The 17,177-nt window shown below is 43.0% G+C and overlaps 1 long non-coding RNA gene across 1 annotated transcript in view; it reads left to right on the top strand.

Moving 5' to 3' along the window:
• LOC150043061 (uncharacterized) overlaps positions 1–17,104 on the top strand; it is a 200,944-nt gene extending 183,840 nt beyond the window's left edge. The window contains exon 4 of the long non-coding RNA XR_016533504.1: positions 17,065–17,104. This is a non-coding gene — a long non-coding RNA (uncharacterized LOC150043061). The remainder of the gene's footprint in view (positions 1–17,064) is intronic.
• The last annotated feature ends 73 nt before the right edge of the window (positions 17,105–17,177 follow it).

Consider the following 17,177-nt stretch of genomic DNA (forward strand, 5'->3'; position numbering starts at 1 on the left):
CCCTCCCTTATCTGAATGGGGAAGAGATACTTTGGTCCCTTGATTCAAACTCCAGTGCCACCCCTCCCCCTCTCAGGAAATAAACCCAGAGAAAACACAACTGACTTGTAAACAGTTGAAAAAAAAATGTCGCTTGTGGAGGCTGTGCTTAGGGCATGATTGCAGCCCACTTGATTTCTCAGAAATACCCATTCCACTGCCTGTGGACTGATGGTGAATGACACTAGTGTCCTCTTGAGTTTTTGCTGTGCCCCTTCCTTCTGTTGGATGGCTAGATGTCTTGCCTACAAGACTCCTTACCACCTAAGTCCTGCTCAGAGTTTGTCTCGAGGCTCCTGAGACACTTGGCCTAACCCAGTTGCTTCATTGTGCTTTGTTCGTTTGTTATTGTGATCTTTCATTTTACCTCCTCAAATTTTGTATTATTCCAACAAATGAATTCAGGGGAACCCCCCTCAAATCAGAGTAAATATATAAGTGAATGAACGCATGGGGTCTATCCCATACAGTGTTTCAGATCAGCCTTCTGTGGTAAGTGCTCCATCACGCCAAACTCCCTGGTACCTGAAGAACAATCAGGGCTCTTTTCCTCTATGGTAGTTCAGGTTGCTGAAGACCCTAACGGAGGTTATCGCTTCTAGGTTTTCTGCAGTTACAGCAGGTCAGAAGACCATGATCACTTCCTACCTGTAACACCAAGATACTTAAGCAGAATAGCCCTAAGGTCTTCCTCAACTAGGACAAATCCATGCTCCGCTTTTGCTCTATCTTTCTGTCCTCCCTTATTCACTCAAGAAATCCAAAGCATGTGGCATCTGGACCCTAGCTGAATCCTGCCATTTATGAGAGTATAAAGCATTCTCTTACATTAAATGCAAGTGAAGGGCAAATTCTTATTTGAGGAAACTGTGTTGCATTATTATTCATCCTGCTTATGTATTTCTGTGTGTTTGTGTGTGTGTGTGTGTGTGTGTGTGTGTGTGTTAAAGAGCTTTGTACTTCCAGCTTTGTACTTCAATTTCAGGAGCAGTTGACAGGATTCGCATTCTGGCTGACCATGAATGTGTGTGTGTAAGGGGGGAGGAGGGAAATTAAATTCTGATTTCTTGAGCATAGAGAGTCAAGGCACATTTACCAGTAGGATGAATATTGTTCTATACTTCAGAAGAGGACACAGGAGGCCATGTCCTTGATACAGAAACTGAGTAGGAGTGGAGGGTTCTTTGTTGTGAATTGTCCAGGGAATTGATTTGCTGATGAAATCTCTGAGATGCACAATGGTGGAACAACTGAACTATCTGGTAAGCGAATCTGGGGGAGGAGGACAGGACAGGGAATGGGAAGAGAGTGTCCTCTGGCAACTTAAATCCAGGCTGCTGTGGGGGACATAGAGTAAGAGCCTGGAATTTACCTGGTTCATAGTGAAATCTGTGCAACCCACATCCATTATGGGAAACACCGGCTGGGTCTCTGAAGGACCATGTCTGCCTTAGACATGGAGCAGGAAGGAGTGAGCAAGAGAGGTCATTTACAATTCTGTCATTCATAAATTTGCTGGAACCTTTTTGGAAGGCATGTGCATTTCCTGCCAGCACCTTCTCTTGGGGGTGATGAATTCCAATAAGTTTCAATCCCTTTATTACTCACTGTGAGAGAAATTGCTTCCTTTTATGTCTGGAGCTAAACCTGGATTGCGTTTCACAGGCTAGCCCCTGGTCACAGAGTTTTGGAATTTGTTAAGTTGGTGACCCTGCAGGCTCCTCAGAGTTCTTAGCTTTGTTGCTCTGGTTCTCCTGGCCTTTAGACCTAAGACGTCACCTTTCAGCATGTCTGATATTACTGTTTAATATGTGCTTCTCACAATTTTTACTTGTGCTTTTCTGGATAGAAGTAGCCAGAATATCTCGGTCATCTTGGTGGTTTTTTTCCTCATTTTTTTTGAAGATTGTGAAGCTTGAACTTTGGGTCTGGGTGCTGTCTCTTAGCTTCTGTGCTCAAGGCTAGTGCTCTACTACTTGAGCCACACCTGGCATCTTGGTGGTCAGGTGGAGATGAAAGTCTCACAGACTTTTCTGCCTGGGCTGGCTGTGAAACACAGTCCGCAGACTTCAGCATCCTGAGCAGCTAGGATGACAGGTGTGAGCTGTTGGCACCTGGTTGTCAGTCTGTCATTCTGTCCTGTTGTAAAAGTAGAAAGGATGTCGGGGGAGGAAATATTTGTGCTGTTTCTCATCACACAGCAGAACGCAGGCTGGGCTTTCTTCTCTCTGTCTAATGGACTCTAGCTCCCTCGTCTCTCTAGACTCTCAACTCTGTACCCTCAACTCCAGAAGCTCCCTGAGCTCAGCCTTCCATCTCTTGTCTTTTTTTTCTTTTTTGCGCCATGGTCTGGAACAGTCCTCAGGGCAGCAATCTGCAACGACAATAAAGCTCCTCTCATCTGTAACTTGTCTCCCACTGTCTATTGTCAAATCCAATAGCCAGGATCTTGAAAACTGTTCTTTCATGTATTTTTAAAGCCTGCTTTTAGTTTGTTGATTTTGGACCAGAGGGCAAAGTCCAATTCCTGCTAGTCCATTTTAGCCAGATGTGGAAAAACTATAAATACTGTTGGGTTCAATTGAATTTTGACAGCCGGGTTCTTGATAACATCAGTCTGCTCAATTTCAACATTTTAAACAATAGTTAGATGATTCTCAACCAGGCTAAAAGAAATTGATTTCACTGAGGAAGAAGCCACATGTAATACCATGCACAAATGCTAATTGCCAGCTTTAATAAATGTTGATAAGCTTATGACTAGTTGACACTATTTGAGCTTAGCATTTATATCACCCAATCAAGTTATTTGCACTAATATCTTATTTGTTTGGTTTGGTTTAGACACAGGGACTCACTGTGTAGCTCAGATGGGTCTGGAACTTGTGATCCTCCCAACTGCATCCTCCTGAATGCGGGAATTATTGGTGTGTCACCATGCCTAGCTTCAGTGAGAGTTTCTTTTTGCTATTGTTGCTTTGTTTTTGTTTATGCCTGTCCCAGCTAGGTCTGGGTGCCACTCTACCACTTGAGCCACCTCCACTTCTACCTTTTTTTTTTTTTGGCAGTTAATTGGAGATAGGAAGCTCACAGAATTTCCTGCTTGGGTGCTTTTGAACTACAGTCCTCAGATCGCAGCCTCCTGAGTAGCTAGGATGACAGGCTAGTGAACCACCGCCACATGGCTTTCCAGTGAAATCTTGATGTGATATTTGAAGAATCAACCAGACGAAAGAGGACTTCCTCTCTTGCTTTCACTCTGGATCTCACTTGATTCTTTTCCTCCCCCAAGGTGGTCAGAAGCATAGGTGATCCCGTGAAGATCTCTGTGTAGATTTGCCTTATGAGTTCCAAATGAACCATTGGACCTCAGTGTTGGCGTACCTTGTGGGTCGCAAGTAGCCAGGACCCAAGAGGATTGATCATCATTTGGGGGAACTCTGGGGACTTTCTTTCCTGAGATTCTTGATTCTTATTGCCACAGTAACTGCTACATGTGGCTTGGGAAATTGTTACTGTGTTTTTATTATTTTGTTGTTGTTAAACTTCTCTGCTTATATTTATACAGCATCAAGCTTGCCAAATTGAGTCTTTTTAACTTTTGAAAGCTTAACACACAAAGTCTTATTTTTGTCAATGCTGTGTTGCCCACAGCCATTCCTGAACTTTGGAGTAACCTGTCTGCCATGCTGTCTCATTTCCCTTCTGGTGGGTGTCTTAGAGGCAACTCTACAGCAGCTACTCATAGAAGAAGCCAAAAACCTGTGGCTGTCAGCATTCATTATTTATATTTTTTGGCTCCTACATTAGAGTTTTGTATTTCAGAGCTGTAGTTTTTGTTTGTTTGATACTGGGGTTTGCACTCAGCGTCTGTGCTCCTTGAGCTTGCTTGCTTAGCTGGTGTTCTACCACTTGAGCCATATATACCTTCAGCCCTGTATTTTGTTTTTTCTTAGTCAATTTTGAGGTAAGGTTGCACACATTTTTCTTCTGGGGCTGGCTTAAAACTGCAGTCCTCTAGATTTTAGCCTCCTGAGTAGCCTGGCTTATAAGTGTGAGCGCCTATGCCTGGCTAGGTCTAGTTTTATTACGAGCCAGGTGCTGAGCTAGCCACATTAGGCACTCTTACTATGACACTGTTCCCCCACAATTGGGTCAGAAGCACTGAATGCCAAATAACCCCAAGAATATCAGCAAAAAAGGTCCCCTGAGGCCCCAGGGATAAGCCAGATTTCAACCGGAGGCCCACATGACTGTCAGGTAGGAGCCCTGGGTCTCCCTAAACCATGCCTCATTCTGTACTTGTTCCGTTTTTCACCCTCTCCATTGCCTGCCAGCTCAGATTGCATCCTGTGAGCCATAGTGCTGCTGTCTGTGTCTCTTGTTTGTCAGGGAGGCTCTTCCTCAAAGCCCTGCCTTGCTACATTGATATACAGAGGCCTTACCCCCATCCTGCTGGGCCATGAGTGAGACAGAGGGCAGAGCCACTGGCCTTCCTTAACTCTGGACTCAAGTCTTGCACACACAGTTGTTTTTATTGGCAAGGCAGGGCTATTCTGATACCTTTTCATTTGCTAGTTCATAATTTCTTTATATGAATTTTTCTGCTCATGTCCTCTGCCTACTTATCTATTGAGGTCTTGATTTTCTAAAAAAATCAATTTATATGAATTCTTTATGTAGCAGAGATATTAAACCATTTCTGCAATGTTTTCTGCAGAACTTTCTCCAATATTTGCTTGTTACTTTGCTTCTTTTGCTCTACAGAAGATACCTTTTCTCTTTGTGTATGGTTTATAGCCATAAATAAGAAGGGCCATATTTAAATGTGTATACCTTTGTCTAATCTTTACATGGCTTATAATGTATTTTCTCAGGCACTGTAAGTCTCACTGCGGATTGCTCAGTTGGCAGCCAAGGATGTATGTGTTCAGGGGAGAGAGCCTTCCATAGTTAATGATGCCCCTCCCCAATTGGGGGCTCTGTGGTCTACGCTTCATTTATAGATTCTAAAATATTTATTGAGCATCTACTCTCAGCCAGGCTCCACTGCCTAGGACAGACATTCTAGGTCTCCCTTGGTTTAATGGTCACTGAGATCTAACCGAGATTTGACGAGATGGATGAGCCATCCCTTGTATCAATAAGGTTGAGTGTTACCTTAACCACAATCTTAAGAGTTATTAACTTTTGGGTCTATAGAGGCAATCTTGAGTGAGCATGACAGATAGAGTCACTGGCCGCCCCCTTCCCCCAGGGGTTCACAGAAGATTGGAGAAGACAGACAAGTAAAAGACAGAGTGAAGTGTGACAGACGCCCTGATGGAGGTCATGGGGGAGGTACAGCTGGATAGATTTAGGGGACCCAAGAGACCCTTCAGAGAATGGCTGAGAGAGGAAGGTTGGCGTATCGAGTGTTCTTGCAAAGCCAACAGCTCGGAGATGACCTGGGAGTGAGAGGGAATGTCTGTCTTTGAGAATCCAAGGCGCTGAAGAATATAACCCAGTGGTAGTGTTGGAGAAATGGCTCAAATAAATTCATTCTTATTCCTTTGGTTACAAAGCTCTCCTTGGTCCCACTTCTCTGTTAAATATGCCACCATTATCATTTGCCAGTGAAAAGGAAGTTGACTTAAAAACCATGACATTTCAGCACCAGGCCCAGAGTTCAAGCCCCAGGACCAACAAAAACCAATGAAAAAACCCCATGACACTTAGGCCCATTGTTCTCCCCACCCCCCCACCTCACTTGACTGTACAATAAAACTTGGCCATGGATTTTGGTGAGCAGAAGGTTCCCATCTTTCTGTTCTGTGAAAACAGGGCAGGGTTGTACCCCAACAGGACTAATGTCAGCAGTGCCAACATTTGAGGCACAGTTGTTGAGTGATGGCAAGTTCTGTTTTCTTGGCGTTCACGGAGTCTGGGTCCCGTGCTCACAGGGAAAGCACCTAAGCCTGAGCCCACTCATGAATAGCCATGGTCCCATAGATTTGGCTTTTCCCTCCCAGACTTGATGAAGCAAATCTCCCAGGTAGAATTTTGCCAGCCCATGCCCCAACTCCATGAAGCTTTACTTCGTGGGCAATGGGTTGCCTCTGACAAGAGTCAAGCTGATGAGTTAGAGCTCCAAGATGGTACACATGATGGGTGGGGGTGGATTCTCCAAGTCCTACCTAGTATATTAGGCGCCCTCCGTTAATATTCATTGGCGTTTCATTGAGGTTTGATGAGATGGATGAACCATACAATACGTCAATAAAGTTAAGCATTGCCCTAACCACATTCTTAAAGTTATTAAAAAATGTCCAGAGCAAGGTGATTTATTTCTTCATTCTGTGGAAATATTGCAGTGACAGTATGTATTTAAAAAATGCGCAAAGCTTAAATGATAATAATTTATCTCTGGCTCCATTTTGAATTCGGTATCGGCGACTAATTCCAGTGCAACCGTCTCTTTAAAGTCTTTGGCCTTTTGACACCACTTTTAGTCTTCAGACTGGAGGCTCAGAGGCTGGAATGCAAATTGATTCCCCCATGGCCGCCTCCTGTGTGTGAACCATCCTAAGCACCTGCCTACACGTGACTTTTCATATTTGACATCTCCTGCCCGTGAGTAATAGGTGCTGTAAGAGGGGGGATGATAATGCCCTGGCCTTGACAAATGTGGTTCCCACTCCGAAATGGGGTGTCTCCTGGGAGTCGCCAGCAGCAATGACAAGGGAAGGAAGAAGTGAGAATCAGAGTTATTTGCTCTGGGAATTTGTGTGCACATTGAAATCGCTTGTGGCCAAGCCTGCTGTGGAGTGGGTTTCCTGATGGGGACAGCCTTGACGTTCTTCCTGCTTCTCAGAGAACATGGTTAGGAGGTTTGGGGGGGGCAATCCCCAGACTCTTGTGTGTTTGAATGTCTAAGAGACACAGCCCATGGGGACAGGGTTTGTATCAACAGTTTCACACACACAGCGACAGTCCAGCACTGTTTAGAAAAAGTGCTTAGTATTTAAAAAAAATGATTTCAATGCTTTGTAATGACTTGTTAAAATCCATGTGCACAAATGACAACAATTAAAATGAAAACCAGACTTGCAAGCACATGTGCCGCTTCAGCAAAACCTATTCCCTAACTTCCCCCCAAATGCCTCTCTGTACTGCTCAAGAGGGCAGCTTTTCCATGGGGCTCCCCCCCCCCCACTCCCCGCCTACACTGCAACCAGAAGCTTTGTGTATAAATATTAGAAGCTAAGGTCCTCTGGCTTCCTGCCTTCTCTCCGAGCATTTCAGTGCTCCATACCATTCTCGGCCTCTGAGGGGCAGCAAAGTTCGCATGTAGCAAGGTGGCAGCTTCTGGAGACAAAAGAGAAGGATTTGGGAGGGGGGGGGCTGTCAATTTGCCTTAACATTGTGTTAAGGTCTGTCTCAGGCAGAGGAGGCCAAATGCAGATCCAGATCAAGGGTGCATTGTTCTGCTAGCTGTTTGTTTCCTAGCCGAGGACTCAGGTGAAAGGAAGCTGGATTCTAGTGTATGTTTTTGCACACAAGGGTGTCTTTCTTATCCAGGGCCAATGTGGCTGAGAGAAGAGATATCTGGAATAAAGTGTTAGGAGATAGAACACTTCCCTTCATTCTTCTCCATGGGGGGAGCCCCCTGAATCCATCAAACAAAAGAGGTGAAGTGAAGGCAAATAAGGACGGAAAAAAAGACCAGCAAGAGGAAAAGGGAGCAAAGGAAGAAAGAACCAGAAAGAAGGCATCCTAAGAGCAGAATCCAAGAATGAGACGGAGGCAAGCTAATGTACGGTGATTGTTCTAAACCAATGTTATGGGTTTTGGAGCCAAACAATTCCTCAAGAAGCAAACTTGCCCAAATGTGAGTACTTAATAACGGAGAAAACAGAAGGATTGATCATGGAAATTAGGCTAATGAATAAACAAGCCGCTTTTTTTTTTTTAAAGGGCTCCCCCTCGGAGTCCGTTATTTTTAACTTAGCAGCAATTTGCATACTAGTTAATTTGCATGTATTAAATACTGTTCCCTTTCTCCTTTTCCCACCTCCTCTACTTCAGAATAACATTTCATTATGGTGCTGCTGGGCCTGAGGACTCAGAGACTCTGGAGAGTTTATTAATTTATCCAACACATGCTGTGTACATTTTTATCACTTGCAGCACAGTGGACCTGGTATCTTTGAAGTCATTAACCAGACAGGGGTGTTTGGCTCCAGGTATTCAAAAGGCAGCTGAGAAAAGCCAGCCTGAAAAAAATGTATCCACAATGAAGGGAGAAGGTCGTGTTTGGTTTATGTTCACTCTACAAAGACAAAAAGTGAGCAATGGCTAACTCTCTCATCTGTACCTGAGTCTCCTGAGTGTGTGTGTGAATTTCTTAAATAGAACTGGGTTCTCTTCAGGCACCAATGCCTGGCCAATGATGTAAGACACACAGACACATGTACACAACACACACACACACACACACACACACACACACACACAGAGCATTTCTCCTGCCGTCATCTGTACTAACAAGGCAGACAGGAAGCATGGCTTGCAGTAGTACCACTGGTAAGGACCATGGTACCCTTCCACTGTGCAGTCAGGACCAAGACAGCTGCCACTGCCTGGAGCCACCTGGTCTAACGACTGGACGACTCCTCCACCTCCTCCTCCTCCTCCTCCTCCTCCTCCTCCTCCTCCTCCTCCTCCTCCTCTTCTTCTTCCTCTTCTTCCTCCTCTTCCTCTTCCTCCTCCTCCTCCTCCTCACCGGCCTTACTCAGCCACAAGAAGAACTTCCACCTCCAGCTTCCAGTTGTTTCTTTTAATGATCCATAGTAGGTTGGGCCATCTCCCAAGGGACTAAAAGGATAGCTGCAAGAAGGCTTTTAAAGAGTGACCCCCACCTGTGGGGAAGCATGTCTGTAAAGCCCAGCCATACGGGAGTCAGAGATAGGAGGGTAGTGGTTCAAGACCAACATGGGCAAAAGGTAGCTCCAAAAATACATTAGCGATGGTGGTGTATGGCTAGAATCACAGCCGTGTGTCATGGTCTGAGGCTGGCCCAGGCAAAAGCAAAGACCCTCCCTGAAAAATAAGCCAAAAGGACTCTAAACCAGGAAGGCACTTGCATATAGGATGCGAATCCTCCCTACTGTCAACAAGACAAAACTGATGAACAACAGCAACGTACAACGACCAGGTCTGAAAGGCTTGCGTGAGTCCAAGCATCATTGTCCACTGCCACCTTTTTCAGTTTGGCTATTAACCTCTTCTCCCACCATCCCAGATGCTTCAGGTAAAGACAGACCTGTGTATTTGCCTAGAGCATGTGGAATGTTCTCCAGCTTCCAATGCAAATTAAAATCTAGTTAACTAATTTATTCAATCAATCAGCCAGTCATCAAATATTTATCACATGCCTACTATGAGCCAGAAATTCCATTATGTTCTTTGTAGGCAGATAAAACTGATCAGTGGCTAACTCAAATAGGGTCTGACACTACATCCAGGACCAGCACACATGGACTCACTCCTGTTTACCCTTCCCCAGGGGCGACAGGCATATACCAGTTTTTATTCACTGAGACAATCATGAAAAACTTTTTTTTTTTTGTTGGTCGTGGGGCTTGAACTCTGGACTTGGGCTCTATCCCTGAGGTCTTCAGCTCATTGCCAGTGCTCTATTCCTTGAACCACAGTGCCACTTCCCGTTTTCTGGTGGTTAACTGGAGATAAGAGTCTCCCAGACTTTGAACAGCAATCCTCAGATCTCAGCCTCTTGAGTAACTAGGATTACAGGCCTGAGCCAGTGGCTCCCGGCTTGAAAAACATTTTTGCCTAGGCCTGATCCTTCCAGGATGTAAGTGATCACAACTTTAAAAAAAATATTATTACTATTATTGTACAACATATTGAGATTCATTATGACATTTTTTTTTTTTACCAGTCCTGGGGTTTGAACTCAGGGCATGATCTGCCCACTGCAGTTTGCCGGGACTCCCTTAAGCTTGACATTTAGAACCAGCCTCTTTTCCAAAAGATGGCAATTAGATGAGGATGGGACAATAGAGTCTGAGGTCATATTCTGTAAAAATAACTTGATCAGGTGGCAAGATTAATTCTCTGACCAGAAATTGTGCTAAAATTCTAAAAAATGACTATGAAGTCACTCGCACAAATTATTAACTGAGTATTAGATATGGGATCGTTTTTCTTGGCAAATCTCATGGCAAAGGTATGGATGAGGTTGCTACATTGGGGAGTGTAGGCAGGGAGGTCAAAACCTGGATTTCATTTATACGCCGTGGCTACACCCTCGACTGTATTGAGGTGTTATTCTGGGACAGTTTTTTCATTCTGTGGCCTAAAAGAGGTTAGGAACACTTTCTCATCCCATCTCGTTGTGAAGACCCAGATGAAATAACTGTATTACACCAAGAGTGAGAAGCAATTATTATGGTTCCTGGAAGAGTTGGCATCACCAACTGGGATCCACGGCTGTCAGGTCCTGATTGCAGCGGTTAATACTGTGTGTATGGAGGGGAGAAGAATGGAAGCACACATAGTCTGGAATTGATCATGTTCTCTAATTGGGTGTCACCATCTCTGAGCCACATAGCTGCCAAATCTGACTGCCCCGACTGAGTTTCTTGGAACCAATCAGTATGCTGTTTTGTTACCAATGATGTGAGGTTCAAGATCTGAGTCTTCTGAATGGTCCCTCTTGAAATACAACAGCTGGCTTGGAGGGGAGCCATCTTGGTAAGCTCCAAAGGGACTCTGGCACGCTTCACTTCTGTTATGCCAATGTAGTGACAAGCTTTGAAAGTGGATTCAGTCACTCTCTGCTGCTTCTCGTGCTCAGTAAGTAATTTTAATATTTCAGCCAAGAAAATAACCTCCGTGCTTTCCAAACCACCTCCTTCTCTTCATAAATGAATTAGGGGACACTAAAACCAAGAAAGAGAGTGAAGGCAATACTGAGCGCTATCTCAGGAATGGAGAAATCTCTGTACTGTTTTATCACTCCATCCATAGCCCTGTCTCCACATGGATCCATTCACCCATTTATTCATTATCCATCTAGCCACTTGCATTCATCTGTCCACCCATCTATCCTTTACCATCCATCTTTTATCCTTAATCTATTGTCTATCTCTCCATCCATCCATCTGTACACATACCCACATTAGTCATCTCTCCATCCATCCATCCTTATGTCCTTCATCCCCCAGCTCCTCTGCTGCTGACCCCTCTAGGACATGGTTAGGTCATTTCTCTTGGCAGGAAAATTCTACTGAAGATCAGTAGAGTTGTTGCTGTTTTCAGCGATTCCTCCCATGACTATAGTACTATTTTCTGTGGTATTGAGATTTGAACATCTAGGCAGGTACTCTAACACTTAGCCACACTGCCAATGCTTTCTGCTTTATTATTATTTTTTAAATAGGGCATTGGGTGTAAGCTTAGACTGACCTGGACTGTAATCCACCTAATTTACACCTATTTGTGTGTGTGTGTGTGTGTGTGTGTGTGTGTGTGTGTGTGTGTGTGTGTGTGTGTGTGTGTGTGTGTGTGATGGCATATAGAATAGACACTGAGGTTCTGTGGACCCAAAATACATTCCATGGGACTATTATGGAAATTGACCTTCAACAGAAGAGGGGTTATATAAAATTCTCTGTATCTGAAGGAGGGGTAGATGGTAGACAGTTTCCCACTGGGTTTGATTATAGAGCTTTTCTTAAGAAATACATCAGGGGTTAAGGAAGCTGCTCTTCGCTTTTGAGGGAGTTGTTTGGGGCTAAAATCCTCATAACAGTCAATCCACTGTCTACTTGGATGATAGTTGTAAAGCAGGAGTGTAAAACCCAGATGGTTCACTGTCTACTTGACATAACCAACAAAACATGCTAGTGGGAGCCCCCAGTTACCTAGACATTAAGCAGAGGATATCTGCTGTTCCTTTGCTCTAGACTAGGGCTACTACAGGGAGTTTTGGCCCAGCAGCCAGACTTGAGCTTTTGCAACATATCTGTACTTATTTTTTCAATTTAAGTCTCTCAATATTTAATTCAATTTTTAGAAAATATTATGCCTGTGAAAACAATATCTCTCTGGGAGCTGGATGTGGCCCGAAGGCTGTGGTTATCTGTCTCTGTTTTAAACCACTGTATGTGTTAGGCGTCTGAAGCCAATGCAGTGAGCCTAGTCATCATTCCAGGGGGCTCTGCTCAGAGATGGGCTGCTGGGAGACATGGTAGGAATGGGGTGGGGAGAGAAATGGCAGCCTAAGCACGCAGAGTCTACAGAGTAGACAGCAGGATTCTTCCAAAATGCGTGCTGGCCATTTTTCTGTGTGAGGACTGGGGAAACCCAGTAGGTTTTAAAAACAAATTCTTACTTGCAGATTGACTTTATTCCTTAAATTCCTTCTTAAAACAGTACTTTGTGTTATTTAATCTTGGTGAAATCCTTCAAGGAATCCCAACTGTATACAAAGTAATAGTCGGTGGTTAAATCCCTCCATATTACGATTGCTCGTGGGCTTCATTCATTCAGGTGTGCATTTCTGATTTGGACACATAGACAGATGATTACTGAATCCTGTTTTGAGCATGGCACCATGTCAGGGGTTGCAGGGAATGTAATATGAAGAATATATTGCCTCAGCCTTTCTAGGTATGGATGCTGGTCTTATCAGAACTTCAAATGATTGTGTTTTCATGCATTTTTCTTAGATCCCCCCCTTTGCTTGGATGAGGTCATCTGAAATACCTTGAATCTAAAATACTCTAGATGAAATATTTGCTTATTTGGTAGTAGACTGTTTGCAAAAAAAAATGCCCACAATGGTTTAAAACTAACTGTTCAGTATCATGGCATGTCCTTCTAATCCAGGCTGAGACAGGTGACTTGATTCAGTGAAATAAAAGGTATGGCAGTTCTTATTCACCATGCTTGTGAAAAAAGCCTAGGCAGTCCTGCAGGGTGAGGAGAGATACCGATGAGAGGCCTTCAAGTCCTTTGAAGTTCATAGCCTTGAGTGGTATGCTTTGTCAATGTAGCTCATTTTCATACAATTCCTCAGTTTCTGCTGTTTTGAGTTATTGGACTTCCCTTCCATTCCCTTTTCTACTTTCTCCTTTCCTTTCCCCTTCTCTTCTGTCTACTTCCTCTTTTGTTTTTTCTTTTCTCTTTTCTTCCTTCCTTCCTTCAGTCCTGGGACTTTAATTCAGATGCTGGGTATTGTCCTTTAGCTTTATCACCCCAGGCTGTTACTCTGCCACTTGAGCCACAGCTCCAATTCTGGGTTTTTGCTGGTTAATTAAGCATAAGAGACTCAGATTTTCCTGCCCTGGGCTGGCTTTGAACTGTAATCCTCAGATCTCAACTCCAGAATAGCAGGGATTAGATGTGAGTCATCAATGCTAGGCTTTATTGGATACATGTTCGATCTGATTTTTTTCCCATGTATTTATCATTTCTCTTTGAACAGTGAGTCTGTAAGTTCTTCAGGGGTAGGGGCTGCATTGTCCACTTTGTCTGGTTTTGCAATGCTAAAATCATCAGAACTATCTAGCAAATGCTTGTGGAATACAGCAACATATAAATAGCATCCCCCACCTCACCCCTGCCACAGGAGTAAGTTCATTGACAGTAGATGCCTGCAGTAATATAGTTAAGAAGCGACAAAATAAAATTGTGTTAAGAAACTACTTAAATGCTGTACAGGAAAGTAGAAAAGACAGCCAATTAGTATCCATGAGCACCCACGATTACTACATAATGGAAGAAGTCATTTATTGAATTTAGTTGGCTTTAGTTAGATTCAGCTTGTCCCCTGACTTCTCAATGGCTTTATCCAAAAGGGTGGAAGGGAAAAGCCCCCATCCACAGTCCAGTAATTAAGCATCCAAACTAAGACATCCTAACTTCTCTGGCAAATTTGAGAACGTGGCTAGAGACTCCAGGAGCCAGGAAGAGGGTGCAGAATAGAGAGTATCAATGTGTGCAGACATTAAGCTAAGTGTGTGTTATGTTAGTTATTATCACAGACCTACAATACATGTCTTGTTATCCCTTTTGAAAAAACGAAAAGGAAGCTGAGCTCAGAGAGGGTATATAATTTTTTGCCTAGAAGTGCACATGGTAAGAAATAGAGACTCCAATTCACTTCTCTTTCACTGTTAAAAAAGCCTAGAAAATAAATACTTTGCCTTATTATTTCCATATAGGACCAGCTGGTAAATGTATATATTAATCATAGTAACAAAACTGTGAAAAGTTTAGAAGTCTGACTTGAACAGGTTTGGGATTGAACTTCAAAACTGAGTAGCTGGGTTCCGGTGACTTCATGACTTACAATCGTAGCTACTGAGGAGGCTGAGGTCTGAGGATCATGGTTCAAAGCAAGCCTAGACAGGAAAGTCTGAGAGACTATCTCCAATAAACCACCAAAAGGCTAGAAGTGGAGCCAAGGATGAACTCTAGCCTTTAGTGACAAAGCTCATTAATAGCACCCAGATCCTGAGTTCAAGTTCCAGGATGTACATGTAATATACACATGCACAATTAAAAAATAAGGTATTTTTAATTAAATGTTTGAAACACTTATTTGTGCCAGGTATTGTGAGACTGAGGTAGGTAGAAGGATCCCAAATTTGAGATCAACTTGAGCTACTTAGTGAGAGACTCTAGTCTCAAACTACCACCACAAAAAAATGATAATAATGATAATTAAAAGTGAGGGTATCTGGGCATGGCTCACACTTGTCATCCTAGCTACTCAGGAAGCTGAGATGTGAGGATCGTGGTTCAAAGCCAGCCCAGGCTGAAACGTCTATGAGATTCTTATCTCCAATAAACCACCAGAAAACTGGGAGTAGTGCTGTGGCTGAAGGTGGTAGAGCACTAGCCTTGAGCAAAAAGAGTTCAGGGACAGCACCCAGGCCCCAAGTTCAAGACACTCAACTAACCAAAAATAAATAAATAAAAGCTGGGCATGGTGGCTCATGCCTGTAATCCGAGCCACACAGGAGGGTGATATCTGAGGATAGCGATTCAAAGCCGGGCTAGGCACTGAAGTCCGTGAGACTCTTATCTCCAATTAATTGCTGAAAAACGCTAAGTGGTGCTGTGGCTCAAAGGGTAGGGCAGTAGCCTTGAGCTGAAGAGCTCAGGGACAGTGACCAGGCCCAGAGTTCAAGCCCCACGACCCACAAAAAAAGGTAAATAAAAATTAGCGTAATCTCTTAAAAGTGTAATACTAATTATAATATAGATCCTGCCTTTTAAATTTAATAGATAACTGCACATTTGTGGGAAAAACTTACAATTGTTTTGAAAAATAAATTTGATTTTTATAAGATTTCATACTGAATTTACATCTTAACTGAATAGTCAGATTTTGCACACTTTGAACAAACATTTTATTTTTTCGCAGACTGAGCTTATTATATCCTTACAGCATTATGAAGTATCATTATTATCCTCATTTGTATAAACTGAATTCAAATTACATAAAACTGTTGATTATATGAATATACTCAGTGATTTTATTTAATTGAAGGCAAGAAAAATAAATTTCATGGGATACGTATATAACCATTTATGAATTATGCATTCATTTATTACTCAAATATTTATATCAGATTGTCAGTATGCCTCCTAAGCAGAAGCAGAATGATGTGTTTCAGTGGATCTTAATGCATTATTTTTGGTTCTTTGGACTCATCGTGGAATGTGTATGTGGGGTTGTGTGTGTGAGTGTGTGTGTGTATGTAAATGTTATTGTAGAGGTGATACACTGTGGGGTTCCAGTGGTATGAGTCAGGTGATGAGTACAATTCTTTTTGAACCTATCTCCCCTTTCCTCACTCTCCTAGTTTTTCCCACTGGACTCATCGTTTTGTTCATGCTTTTTAAGTTTTGTCATGTTGGCAGTATAAATGTCAAGATGAAGCAGAGGTTGTTTGCCCATTTGTTAGCGTAACCTGTAACTTTTAAATGTCTAGAAATACGGCATTTGCGTTTAGTAGGTCAAATCATGGCCACCAAAATCATATGCTCAAATCCTAATTCTTAGTACCTGTGTGGGGGGTGACACTTGAATCTGTAAACATATCATTGCAGATATAATTATATGAAGCATCATTTCCGTTTTCCTGGATTAGCTTGCTCTGAGATCCAATGTCAAGTGATCTTACAAGAACAAAAGATAGAGGCAGGTGGTGGTAGCTGATGCCTGTAGTTTCTCAGGAGGCTGGGATCTGGAGAATGATGATTTCAGGCCAGCCTGGGCAGAAAAAATTCTGGAGACCTTATCTCCAAATTAACCAGCAAAATATGGAACTGAAGTGTTGCTCAAGAGGTAGTGCTCTAGCATAGCAAGCATAAAACCCTAGGTTTGAACCTTCGTACCTTAAAAATACCAGATTCATAAAATCGGAGCAGAGGAGGTTGTCCACAGAGCAGGAGGTAGAGGATGAGATATAGAAAATGAGGACTTGTTGATCAAAGGGTAGACATTTTCAGTTATAAGATAAATTCTTAAGGTATAATATATAACAATATCACTGTAGTGAGTCGTGATGTATGAATACTTGAAATTTGCTGAGAGCAGATTATAAATATTCTGCAACAATAAAAATGGGCAATGACATGATGTATATGTTAATCACTTCAGGAGCAGCGATCACCTCACAATGTATGCCTGCATCAAGTCATCACATTCTGTACCTGAATTATAAACCATTTTTATTTGCCTGTTAATTGTTCCATGGTGCTGGAAACAAAGATCCCACCATGGTAATTATGGAATAAGTAACGGTCAGGTAACAATGGTCAAAGTCATCATTTCTTTGTTCATCCTCTGAAGGTGGGGTTGTTGTAAGGATTTAGTTGGCCCATCCAATAACCAGCATGTAAGAAATAAGAAATAAGGAATAAATGGCACCCACCAGCACCACTGCACGTTTTCTGATGCCCGTCTCACAGCCTTCAGTCATTCTCTATTCTTTCTCCTAGGTACCAGGACCTGCTCTCAGCCTTTCTCGATTCCCGAGGTCAGTTCATTTGTGTGCTGTGGTGCTCCTTGGCCAATCCCCTGCACATATGTGAGCTTGGGAGGCTGGGGAATC

This window comes from Megascapheus bottae, chromosome 32, assembly GCF_031878675.1.
Source record: "Megascapheus bottae isolate mThoBot1 chromosome 32, mThoBot2.hap1, whole genome shotgun sequence".
NCBI classification, from domain to species: domain Eukaryota; kingdom Metazoa; phylum Chordata; class Mammalia; order Rodentia; family Geomyidae; genus Megascapheus; species Megascapheus bottae.